This window comes from Somniosus microcephalus, unplaced genomic scaffold (assembly GCF_052327205.1).
Source record: "Somniosus microcephalus isolate GS21.2 unplaced genomic scaffold, FLI_Smic_1.0 unresolved_chr2, whole genome shotgun sequence".
Classification (NCBI taxonomy): Eukaryota; Metazoa; Chordata; class Chondrichthyes; order Squaliformes; family Somniosidae; genus Somniosus; species Somniosus microcephalus.
The window spans coordinates 58,092,471-58,104,931 of NW_028225180.1; positions in this window are offsets into that span (position 1 = coordinate 58,092,471).

Genomic DNA, 12,461 nt, shown 5'->3' on the forward strand with positions numbered 1-12,461 from the left:
GGACCTACACTAACGTTATTGGTGGTAACACTACTCTAAGATTACTGGTGGTGACTCTACTGTAACATTACTGGTGGTGACCATACTCTAACATTACTGGTGGTGACTCAAGTCTAACATTAATAGTGATGAACCTACTCTGACTTCACTGGTGGTGAATCTACTCTAACATTACTGGTGGGAACGCTACTCTAACGCTACTGCTGGTGACTCTACTCTGACCTTACTGTCTGTGGTCCTACGCTAACATTATGGTGGTTACCCTACTCTAACATTACTGGTGGTGACTCTACGCTAACATTCATGGTGCTGACCCTGCACTAATATTACTGGTGATGACCCCGCTCTTACATTAGTGATGGCGAATCTACTTTAATTTTACTGCTATTGACCCTACTGAAGCGTTAATGGCATCAGCGCTACTGTAACTTTAATCTTGATTATGCTATTCTAACATTACTGGTGTTGACTCTTCTCCAAAATTACTGGTGGTAACCCTACTCTAACGTTATTCGTGGTGCTCCTAATATACTATTACTGGTGTTGACTCTACACTATCAGTTATAGTGGTGTCTCTACAGTAAAATTACTGGTGATGTATCTTCTCGATTATTACTGGTGGTGACTGTACTCTAACATTACTGGTGGTGACCCTACTCAAACATTATTGGTGGTGACCCTACTCTAACATTACTGGTGGTGACTCTAGTCTAACATTACTGGTGATGACACTACTGTCACATTACTGGTGGTGAATCGACTCTAACATTACTGGTGGGGACGCTACTCTAACGTTGCTGCTGTGGATTCTACTCTGACCTTACTGGCTGTGGTCCTACGCTAACATTATGGTGGTTCCCGTACTCTAACTTTGCAAGTGATGACCCCGCTCTTACATTAGTGATGGTGAATCTACTTTAATTTTACTGCTATTGATCCTACTGAAGCGTTAATGGTACCAGCGCTACTGTAAGTTTATTCTTGATGATACTACTCTAACATTACTGGTATCGACCCTTCTCCAACATTACTGGTGGTGACCCTACTCTAACATTAATAAATGTGTGACTGTACACTAACATTAATGGTTTTGAATCTATTCTTACATTTCTGGTGGTGACGCTTCTCTAACATTAGTGGTGGTGACCCGACTCTCACATTAGTGGAGTTACCTCTATTCTAACGTTACTATTGGTGATTCTGCTCGAACATTACTACTGATGGCCCTGCACTAAAATTGCTAATGTTGACCCAACATTACTGGTGATGTCCCTACTCTAACATTATTCGTGGTGCACCTAATATAATATTACTGGTGTTGACTCTACATTATCAGTTACGGTGGTGTCTCTACTCTAACATTACTGGTGATGTATCTTCTCGAATATTACTGGTAGTGACTCTAATCTAAATGACTAGTGGTGACTCTACTCTAACATTACTGGTGGTGACCCTAATCTAGCATTAATGGTGGTGTCTCTAATCTAACATTAACGGTGGTGACTCTATTGTAACATAACTGGTGGTGACCCCGCTCTTACATTAGTGATGGTGAATCTACAGTAATGTGGCTGCTATTGACCCTACTGAAGCGTTAATGGTACCAGCGCTACATTAACGTTATTCTTGATGATCCTACTCTTACATTACTGTGTTTACCCTTTGCTAACATTATTTGTGGCGATCCTTTAACATTATTGGTGCTGCACCTAATCTAATATAATTGTGTCAACCCTAATTTTGCATTACTGGTGACGGTCCTCGCTAGCATTAATGGTGATGTCCATACACTAAAATGCTGGAATACATCCGAAACCAACATTCCTTTGTGAAAAGTGCTGACTCCCTGGTTTCTGTACTGGTTTTTTCACCATATTTATTAATTATTTCGATGAAACAATAGACCACCATTTATCCAAGTTTGAAATGACACTAAGTTATTTTGAAGCATAAGTAGTGCTAATAAGATCGGGAAGTTAAAAAGAGACATAGAAAAATAAAATGAGTTAGCAAACCTATTTCAAAAGGTATTCAATGTCGGTAAGTGTGAATCATCCACAATAAAGCCAAGAAAGATAACTCGGGGTATATTCTAAAGGCTATTAGGCTAGAAAAGTAGGTGATTCGAAAGTTCATGTTATTAAATCACTGAAAAGAACAACATCGGATAAAAAAATAAATAGGAGCATGATTCGGCCATTTGGCCCTTCCAGCCTGCTCCACCATTCAATAAGATCATGGCTGATCGTGTACCTCATCTCCACTTTCATGAACTTTCGCTATATCCCTTGATTCTCTTAATATTCCAAAATATATCGTTCACTGTCTTGAATATACTCAAAGACTCAGCCTCCACAACACTTTGGGTTCGAGAATTCCAGAGATTCATACCCTCTGAGTGAAATTTCTTAACAGCTCAGTCCTAAATGAACGACCTCTTATTCTGAGATGGTGACCCCTGGCTCGAGACTCCCCAGCCAGAGGAAACATCCTCCCTGCATCTACACTGTCAAGTCCTGTAAGAATTTTGTATGTTTCAATGAGCTCACCTCTCATTCTTCTAAACTCCTGAGAATATAGATCTAGGGTATTCAATCTTTACTCATAGGACCATTCCCTCAACCCAGGAACCAGTCTGGTGAACCTTCCTTGCACACCCTCTATGGCAATTTTATCCTTCCTTAGGCAAGGGGACCAAACTGTAAAACTCCAGGTGTTGTCTCACCAGGGCCCGATATATTTGTAGTAAGACTTCCTTACACTTATACTCAAATCCGATTTTAATACCATTTGCATTCCTAATTGCTTGCTGAACCTGCATGTTAACTTTAAATGATTCGTCTACAAGGACACCCAGCTCCGTCTGAACACCAACATTTCCCAATTTCTCACCATTTAAAAAATACTCTGCTTTCTATTTTTCCTACCAAATTGGATAACTTCACATTTTTCGACATTATATTCGATTTGACATGTTCTTGCCCATTCACCTACACTGTCTATATCCCCTTTAAGCCTCCTTGCATCCTGCTCACAACTTACATTCCCACCCAACTTTGTATCATCAGCAAACTTAGATATGTTACATTTGGTCCCCTCATCCACATCATTGAAGAAGATTGTGAATAGCTGAGGCCCATGCACTGATCTTTGTGGTAGCCCACTAGTTACAGCCCACCAACACGAAAATGGCCCGTTTATTCTTACTCTCTGTTTTCAGTCCGTTAACCAATCTACAATCCATGCTAGTATATTACTCCCAGTCCCAAGAGCCCTAAGTTTGTTGAATAACCTCTTGTGTGGCACCTTATCGAATGCCTTCTGAAAATTTAAATAAACCACATCCATTGGTTCCCAAATATCTATTCTGTCAGTTATAAACTCAAGAAATTCTAACAGGATTGTCAAACACGATTTCCCTTTCATAAATCCTAGTTGACTCTGCCCAATCCTATTGTTATTTTCTAAGTGCCCTGTTATCACGTCCTTAATAATAGATTCTAGCGTTTTCCTTACTTCTGATGTCAGGCTAACTGCTCTGTAGTTCCCCGTTTTCTCTCTCCCTCCTTACTAGGCATAAACAAAACACAATGGAAAAAGCAAATTTAATATGGACCTATTTCTTCAGGGCGCTGGAATGCAATGGAGGCGATGCTTCAGTTGTTCGGAACCTCGATCATTCGCAGTCCTTCATTGAAATTTCTGCAGCCCTTCCCAGGAAGGATAAACTGGCAGAGGTTCCAGCACATATTCAACAGAATGATACCAGAGCTTAGCAGGTTACATTATGAGGACACCTCACGTATGCTTGGTTCTTTTTCCATTCAGTATAGAAGATTGATGAGTAATCTGATCACGGTGTTAAAATCTAAAAGTGATTTGATACGGCAGATGTACGGAGGAACTATTTCTCTGGCGGCCGAATCACAAAGCAGCGGGAAATAATCTTAAAATTTGATCTGGACCATTTTGTAGCGATGTCCTGCAGAAGTTTTTCACACAAAGGGTATCTAGGAATCTGGAACTCAGTCCTCAAATAGACCGTGGAATCTGGGACACTTGGAGCTTTCAAGACTGAGAAAGAACCAGGCTCACAGAAACCCCACAGTGAAGATAGAGGCCATTTCGGCCCATCGAGCCTGCACCGACACATATCCCAGCCGATCCCAGTAACCCCTACACAAACACATATCCATATCCCACCCTATCCCCGCCACCCCATGTATTTAATCTCCCTAACACTAAGGGTCAATTTATCATAGCCAATCAACCTAACTCACACATCTTTGGACGGAAACCGGAGCAAACCCACGCAAACACAGGGAAGATGTGCAAACTCCACACAGACAGTCACCCGAGGCCGGATTCGAACCCAGGTCCCTGGCGCTGTGAGGCAACAGTGCTAACCACTATGCCACCAGGCTGCCTTGCAATGTTTTGAAATATATTAATCTGATTTGTTGAGACGGCAGGAAATACCATTGTGAATTGCTCATGTATTTTGGTGCTGCATGAAAGTGGGAATTGAGAAAAAGCAATGCCCGGACAGCGACATGAAACCTGGGCCTCAGATTAATAATCTAACGTCTGAGCTGGCGAGTATTTGCTTTGCGGGATTCACACAGCGAACTTCCTGGCTGATGTTGATGATACACCCTGCACATTTTGCAAATTCCTGCTGTTGTAACGCCACCTATCCCGAGCATTTCAATCACACACTGCCTCCCACACACAAATACTCTCCCTCTCACGTCCCACACTCTCTTTAACAACTGCGTCTGATCTGACAAGTGCTGTTTCCCAGAGATCTGTAGTGGGGCCTCAAATTCTGGCCATTTTATTAATGACTTGGATGAAGCAATACTAAGCTGCATATCCAAATTTGAAGACGACACTTAGTTATGAGGGAAAGTAAGTAGCTATAATGAGAGTGGGAAGTTTCTAAAGGACTTAGTCAGATAAAGTTAGTTGGTAACACTATATAAACAGGAGCTTGTTGTCAGAAAATGTGAGGTCATCCACTCTGAAACCAAGAATGCTAAATCGAAGAATGTTCTAAAAGGTGGAAAGCCAGAAACTGTAGGGGAGCAAAGTGTTTTGGAAGTCCGAGTTCTTAAACCATGAAAAGCTAGTAGACATATAGAAAACATAATGAAAATCGCTAATGGAATTTGCTACTCTTTCGCAAAGTCACTGGAATACAAAGGAAGTTATGTATCGATTGTACCGCACTCATTATAATGCTCACCATAAAACCAGTTGATTATCGGACTATAAAAGGGACCGCATTCAGTTTCAGGCACTACATGTCATGAAGGATATACTGGATTTGGAGCGTTTGCAGCATAGATTCACCAGAATCATACCATTGTTTAGCGAGTTAAGTTCCGAGGACAGGTTGCATAAACCTGGTTTGTATTCCCTAGAGTATAGAAGGTTGATTGTTGATCTGTTCACAGTGCTACAATTTATAAACATAATTTGATGGGGTAGATGTACAGAGAACCTATTTAGATAGGATTACATAGGATTGTATAGGATATACGGCACAGAAACAGGCCATCCGGCTCAACCAGTCCATGCCGGCGTTTATGTTCTACTCGAGTCTCCTCCCGTCTTCCCTCATCTAAATCCATCAGATTAATCCTCGATTCCCTTCTCCCTCATATGCTTGTCTAGCCTCCCCTTAAATGCATTTACACTGTGTGCTTCAACTACTCCCTGTGGTAGCGAGTTCGACATTCTCTCTATCCTCTGTGTAAAGCAGTTTCTTCCGAATTCCCTATTGGATATATTGGTGACTATATTATATTGATGGCCTCTGGTTATGATCTTCCCCTCAAGTGGTAACATTGTCTCTGTATCCACTGTATAACAATATTTCATAATATTAAAGACCTCTATTAAGTCACCCCTCAGCCTTCTGTTTTTAAGATAAAAGAGAGGCAGCCTGCTCATCCTTTCCTGATAAATATACCCCCTTTGGGGAAACTACCTGCTGGAGAAATCAAAAAGAGTGGAAATGATTTTAAAATTGGATCGAGGCCATTATGGAGCGAAGACATGAAGCAGTTTTTCACACAAAGCGTAGTTAGAAATCTGGAACTCAGTCCTCAAAAAGATTGAAAGCTGGAACAACTGGATCTCGCAAGACTGAAAAAGGTCAGGCTCTCTTGCAAAATTTCGAAATATATTGAACTGTTTTGTTGAGACAACAGGAAATATCGTTGTGAATTGCTTGTTTCGTGGGTCCAAATTTACTTTTCTCAAGTGCGCTCCGGTCCATTGCGGAGGAAGTTATGTATAGGATGTTGATTAGTCCCATCGGGAGTACGGCGTTCAGTTTTGGCCATCAGAATAAGTGACTGGGCAAAACTAGGGCAATTGGAGTTCAATGTGAACTATTGTGAAGTCATCCACTTTGCAACCACGAAGCTTAGCATCAGAAGCTCTGTCACAGAACAAGTCTCAAAGGGCTGAGCTCAGGGACACAAGAGCGCAAATATCCGCGGGGCTTCATCGATTGTCCGCGATAGCTTGGCAGATGATACACGGAAATCTTGGGGGTAAATGCCATTTACAGCAGATGCCCAGGAAAACCTCCAGAGAATCCACATTGAATTTTTCGTATTATGATCTGAGGGCACGGAGGGAAAACTTCAATCAAGTCAGTACAACATGATGGCGATGCTAATGGATAGTGGCGAATTTACACACCTCCCTCATTTTTTGAATATCGACATTATCCTAAATAATATCACCAATATTAATTGTTAAAAGAAATAAAAACATGCATTATTTTAGCGCCTGTCGCGACCACAGGATGAACCAAAGCACTTTACAGCCAATGAAGTATTTTTTGAAGTGCAGTCACTGTTGGAAATGGGCAGCCAATTTGCGTCCAAAAATCTCCCACAAAGAGCAATGTGATAATGACCAGATAATCTGTTTTTAGTGATGTTGACTGAGGGATAAATATTGGCCATGAGAAAATATTCATTGTTCGTCATGAAAATCGAAGATCTCACCCTGTGAAGGTGATCAGGGTGGGTATTGTGTCACTGGAAAAGAGAAGGTTGAGAGGTGATGTGATCCCTCTTTTTAGGATCCTAATGGGACTAGATAATCTATGACCTTGAGAAGCTAGTTCACCTTGTGCAAAAACAGCAGAGCCAGAGCATATGACCTGCAGTTGAAGGGCTTAAATTCAAAACTACTCTGTGCAATCAACATTTCAGTGAGCGAGTGGTCAATCTATGCAACAGGCTCCCTGGGGAGACCGAGGGAGTAATCAGTATTGATACATGGAAATGAAAATTAGGTAGATATCTTCCAGAAAATCACATTTTGGGATAGAGTATATGTGTAATTTGAGCCATGACATGTGGTTTGTGTAGCATGCTTGGGAGAAACAGGTCATATTTTGGACCTATGATACCCAAAGCTCTCCACCACTGAGGGTTTTCCTCACCTCATGTCTGGGTCTGTTGTAGGGTAATTGATAAAAATCGATTGCAATTATAAGTCAACAGCTCCTTTATCGCTGTATCATGTGACTAGCTGGATGGGAGAAGGCGAGCTAGATGGCCCTTAGTGTTTACTCGGCTAACAATTCCTATGTTTGTAAAGTAACCACCTTGATCACCGTCACTGCAACCGGGATACTAACCTGATGCTGAGGTATTGTATGCGAAGTTCAGGCAGAGAAGGGACATTTTTACCTTCTCTCTGATCCATGTGCTGCTTCACTAGTCACCCATGATTACTGGCATTGACTCAGAAAGAATAAAATTCATGGGCTCACAATTCAAATGTTCCACTATGTTCACATTTAAGTTGATGTTTAAAAAAATTAAGCACCCTGTTCAACGTTAACCTCCCGAGTACGTCCTTGACATCAATATATAATTATTATCAGAAAACAGTGAGCGACCTTGATTAGATTCATACCCTTATGAGTTTGAACAATGGTGGATGGGAACATCCCTCAGCCTTGTCCCATTCAGCAGTGAAATATTAATGAATCAACACCCTCGCCAGTTAAATTGACCTTGCCAACAAGTCCAAAATATCAAGTTAAGAACAATTGGGTCATAATTACTCAACGGAAACAATCCATCAATCGACAGAAATGGGTTATATTTTTCGGCATTACTTTTTTAAAGCATGAGGGCAGAATAAGTATCTGAGAAAATTTTTATTGAATTATATTTCCTTTATCTTACCTGTTAGCATAAAAGTGCACTTGGTAGGATAGTTTCCTCTGATTGCTATTAATAATAAAATCATGAAAAGCTGTTTTCAATACGTTTTTATACGTATTGTTTGAATCAGTGTATTTAGAAATTCCTCTCGCCGTGTTTACAATGTCCGTAACAACCGTCAGAAATCCATATACTCCATTATATTCTAAAGCATTAATGTGACATGAGAATAGTTGTAATGGATATCAAACAATTTTTAAATTGCTTTTAATGTAAGGTTACGACAATTACAGAATCGCATTCATCTAGGATGGCAAGTTATTACAGTGTGGAGCTTAGCACCATCAGTCGAGGACAGTCAGGCTTCTTTCCGGATCTTCACAGAGTTTGATGACTGTACTCGCCCAAGTCTCTCTCCAGAATAGAGAATGCCGAGGCGTGACCTGATAGGAGTCTTTAAGATTATGAAGTGTTCTATAGAGTAGATGGAGAGAAAATGTTTTCACTTGTCAGAGAGTCCATAACTAGGAGCCATCAAAATGAGATAGTCAGGAATAAATCCAATAGAGAATTCTGGAACAACTTATCTACCCAGAGTTTGCTTAGAATGTGGAACTTGCTATAATATTGAGTATTTGAGGCAATTAATATGCATGCATTTTAGGGGACGCTGTATAAGCATAAGAGACAGAAAGAATAAAAGGATATGCAGGTAGTATTAAATGAAGAGGGTTTGGAAGAGGCTCGTCTGGAGCATAATTGCTGACACTGGCCAATTAGGCCGAGTGGGTTATTTCTGTGCTATAAACTATACATAACACTATGTCACTAAACCAGATGAACAGTGAACTGTTCAATGATCACAGTCCGCTGCTCAGTCTCTCAGATTCCCACGTGCTGATAAGCTTCCAATTCTCCCTGGAAGGAAATTGAAATGTTGTCTGAGGCTCAGCATTGAAATATTAACGTGCCTTTTCAATGCTCTCCTGGCCAACAGCCCATCTTGCAATCTCCGTAAACTTGAGCTCATCCAAAACTCTGTTGTCCGTATCCTACCTCGCACCAAGTACCGTTCGGCCATCACCCTTGTGCTCGCTCACCTCTACTGGCTCCCGGTCAGGCAACACATCAATTTAAAAATTCTCAACTTTTCTTTGGAAGTGCCTCCATGGCCTCGCCCTTCCCTATCTCTGTTACCTCATCTAGTCCTAAGTCTCTCCGAGACCGCTGCACTCTACCAAGTCTGGCCTCCTGCGCATCCCTGATTCCAATCGCTCCATCATTGGCATTCGTGCCTTCAGCTGCTGAGGTCCTAAGCTCTGGAATTCCCTCCCTAAACCTCTCCCCTCTCTAACTCTCTCTTTCCTTCTTTAAAACACTCCTTAAAACCTACCTTTTTGAGGAAGCTATTGAACATCTGTCCTATTATCTCCTTATGTGTTTGGTGTTAAATTCTTGTCTGATGACGATCCCGTGGATGCCTTGGACGTTTTATCACATTAAAGTCGCTGCTTAAATGCAATTTGTTATTGTTGTTGTGTCTGTGCATCCACAGATGCTGAATGTTTGTAGCTTTTTCTGGTTTAACTTCACACTTATAGCAAAGAAATTGTTTTTCTTCCTATTGCAGCTTTAATTGTTTAGAAACCGATTATAAATAAATGGCAAATAATCTACTGGATGATTTTCCTATACTGCCAAGAAGACAATGCACGCCACCTTTAAACGGTTATATTTTATTTTAATATAGTTTATCATGTTGTATTTCAAAACTGAAACTTTGGTTATACAAGGAGAAACTAATAGTTTATTTCAAATACCTATCGACCTATATAAATCAGACCCTGAAAATCCGAAAACGCCCAATCCATTCAGAGTATTGTGTCAATTTGGTAGCAATGTTGCACTTGGCAAATGTGTAAAAGGTAATCGAGTAAAAAGACTAAATACTTGTTAATTGATTCACCTGTAACAGCTATTCGCATCACTAATGAGGTTACACAGGCTGATATGACCAGAGAAGATGTATCTGATTTAATAGATGCTGAGCGTATTATTGTACTGACCAGAGAAGATGTAATGATTTAGTAGATGTTGAGGGTGTTATTGGAAAGACCAGAGAAGATATATCTAATTTAATAGATGGTGAGGGTGTTATTGTACTGTCCAGAGAAGATGTAATGATTTAGTAGATGGTGAAGGTGATACTTTAAAGACCAGAGAATGTGTATCTGATTTAGTAGATGGTGCGGGAGTTACTGTACAGAGCAGCGAAAGTGTAACTGATTTAGTAGATGGTGAATGTACTGACCAGAGAAGATGTATCTGATTTAGTAGATGGTGAGGGTGTTATTGTACTGACCAGTGAAGATGTATATCATTTAGTAGATGGTGAAGGTGTTACTTTAAAGACCAGAGAATGTGTACCTGATTTAGTAAATGGTGCGGGAGTTACGGTACTGAGCAGAGAAGGTGTAACTGATTTAGTAGATGGTGCGGGAGTTACAGTACTGAGCAGACAAGGTGTAACTGATTTATTGGATGGTGAAGGTGTTATTGTACTGACCAGAGAAGATGTATCTGATTTAGTACATGGTGAGGGTGTTATTGCACTGACCAGAGATGTATCTGATTTAGTAGATGGTGCGGGAGTTACTGTACAGAGCAGCGAAGGTGTAACTGATTTAGTAGATGGTGAATGTGCTGTTGTACTGACCAGAGAAGGGGTATCTGATTTAGTAGATGTTGAGGGTGTTATTGGAAAGACCAGAGAAGATATATCTAATTTAATAGATGGTGAGGGTGTTATTGTACTGACCAGTGAAGATGTATATCATTTAGTAGATGGTGAAGGTGTTACTTTAAAGACCAGAGAATGTGTATCTGATTTAGTAAATGGTGCGGGAGTTACGGTACTGAGCAGAGAATGTCTATCTGATTTAGTACATGGTGAGGGTGTTATTGCACTGACCAGAGATGTATCTGATTTAGTAGATGGTGCGGGAGTTACTCTACAGAGCAGAGAAGGTGTAACTGATTTAGTAGATGGTGAAGGTATTATTGTACTGACCAGAGAATATGTATCTGATTTAGTACATGGTGAGGGTGTTATTGCACTGACCAGTGAAGGTGTTTCTGATTTCGTAGATGGTGAAGTAGCTATTGTACTAATCAGAGAAGGTGTATCTGATTTACGAGATGGTGAAGGTGTTATTGTAATGACCAGAGAATGTGTATCTGATTTAGTAGACGGTGAGAGTGTTATTGTACTGACCAGAGAAAATGTATATGATTTAATAGATGGTGAGAGTGTTATTGTACTGACCAGTGAAGGTGTTCCTGATTCTGTAGATGTTGAAGATGCTATTGCACTGACCAGAGAAGATATGTCTGATTTAGTAGACGGTGAGGGTGTTATTGTACTGACCAGAGAAGATGTTTCTGATATAGTAGATGGTGAAGGTGCTATTTTACTGACCAGAGAAAATGTCTATGATTTTGTAGATGGTGAGGGTGTTATTGTAATGATCAGAGATGACGTATCTTATTTAGTAGATGATGAAGGTGGTAATCTTCTCACAAGGGAAGAAGAATCTATACTTAAAGAAAGTGAGGTGCTATTGAAATACAGAGATGATGTTTCTGAATTAATAGATGATGAAGCTGTTACTCTACTGTCTGGGGATGATGTAGCCTGATTTAGAGATGATGAAAGTGCTGTAGTACTGACCTGGAGTGTTGTAGCCCGCTTAGTAGATGAGAGTGTTACTTAATTGAACTGGGATGGCGTAGCCTGATTTATAGATGATGATGATGATGCTGCATGACCTGGGATGGTGTAGCCTAATTTATATTTGATGCTGGTGCTGTATTGACCTGGGATGGTGTAGTCTGATTTATAGATGATGATGGTGCTGTATTGACCTGGGATGGTGTAGCCTGATTTATAGATAATGATGGTGCTGTATTGACCTGGGATGGTAGAGTCCAATTTATAGATGATGGTGTTGCTGTATTGACCTGGGATGGTGTATCCTGATTTATAGCTGATGATGGTGCTGTATTGACCTGGGATGGTGTAGCCTGATTTATAGATGATGATGGTGTTGTATTGAGCTGGAATGGTGTAGTCTGATTTATAGGTGATGATGGTGCTGTATAGAACTGAGATGGTGTAGTCTGATTGACAGATGTTGATGGTGCTGTATTGACCCGGGATGGTGTAGTCTGATTTACAGAAGATGATGGTGCTGTATT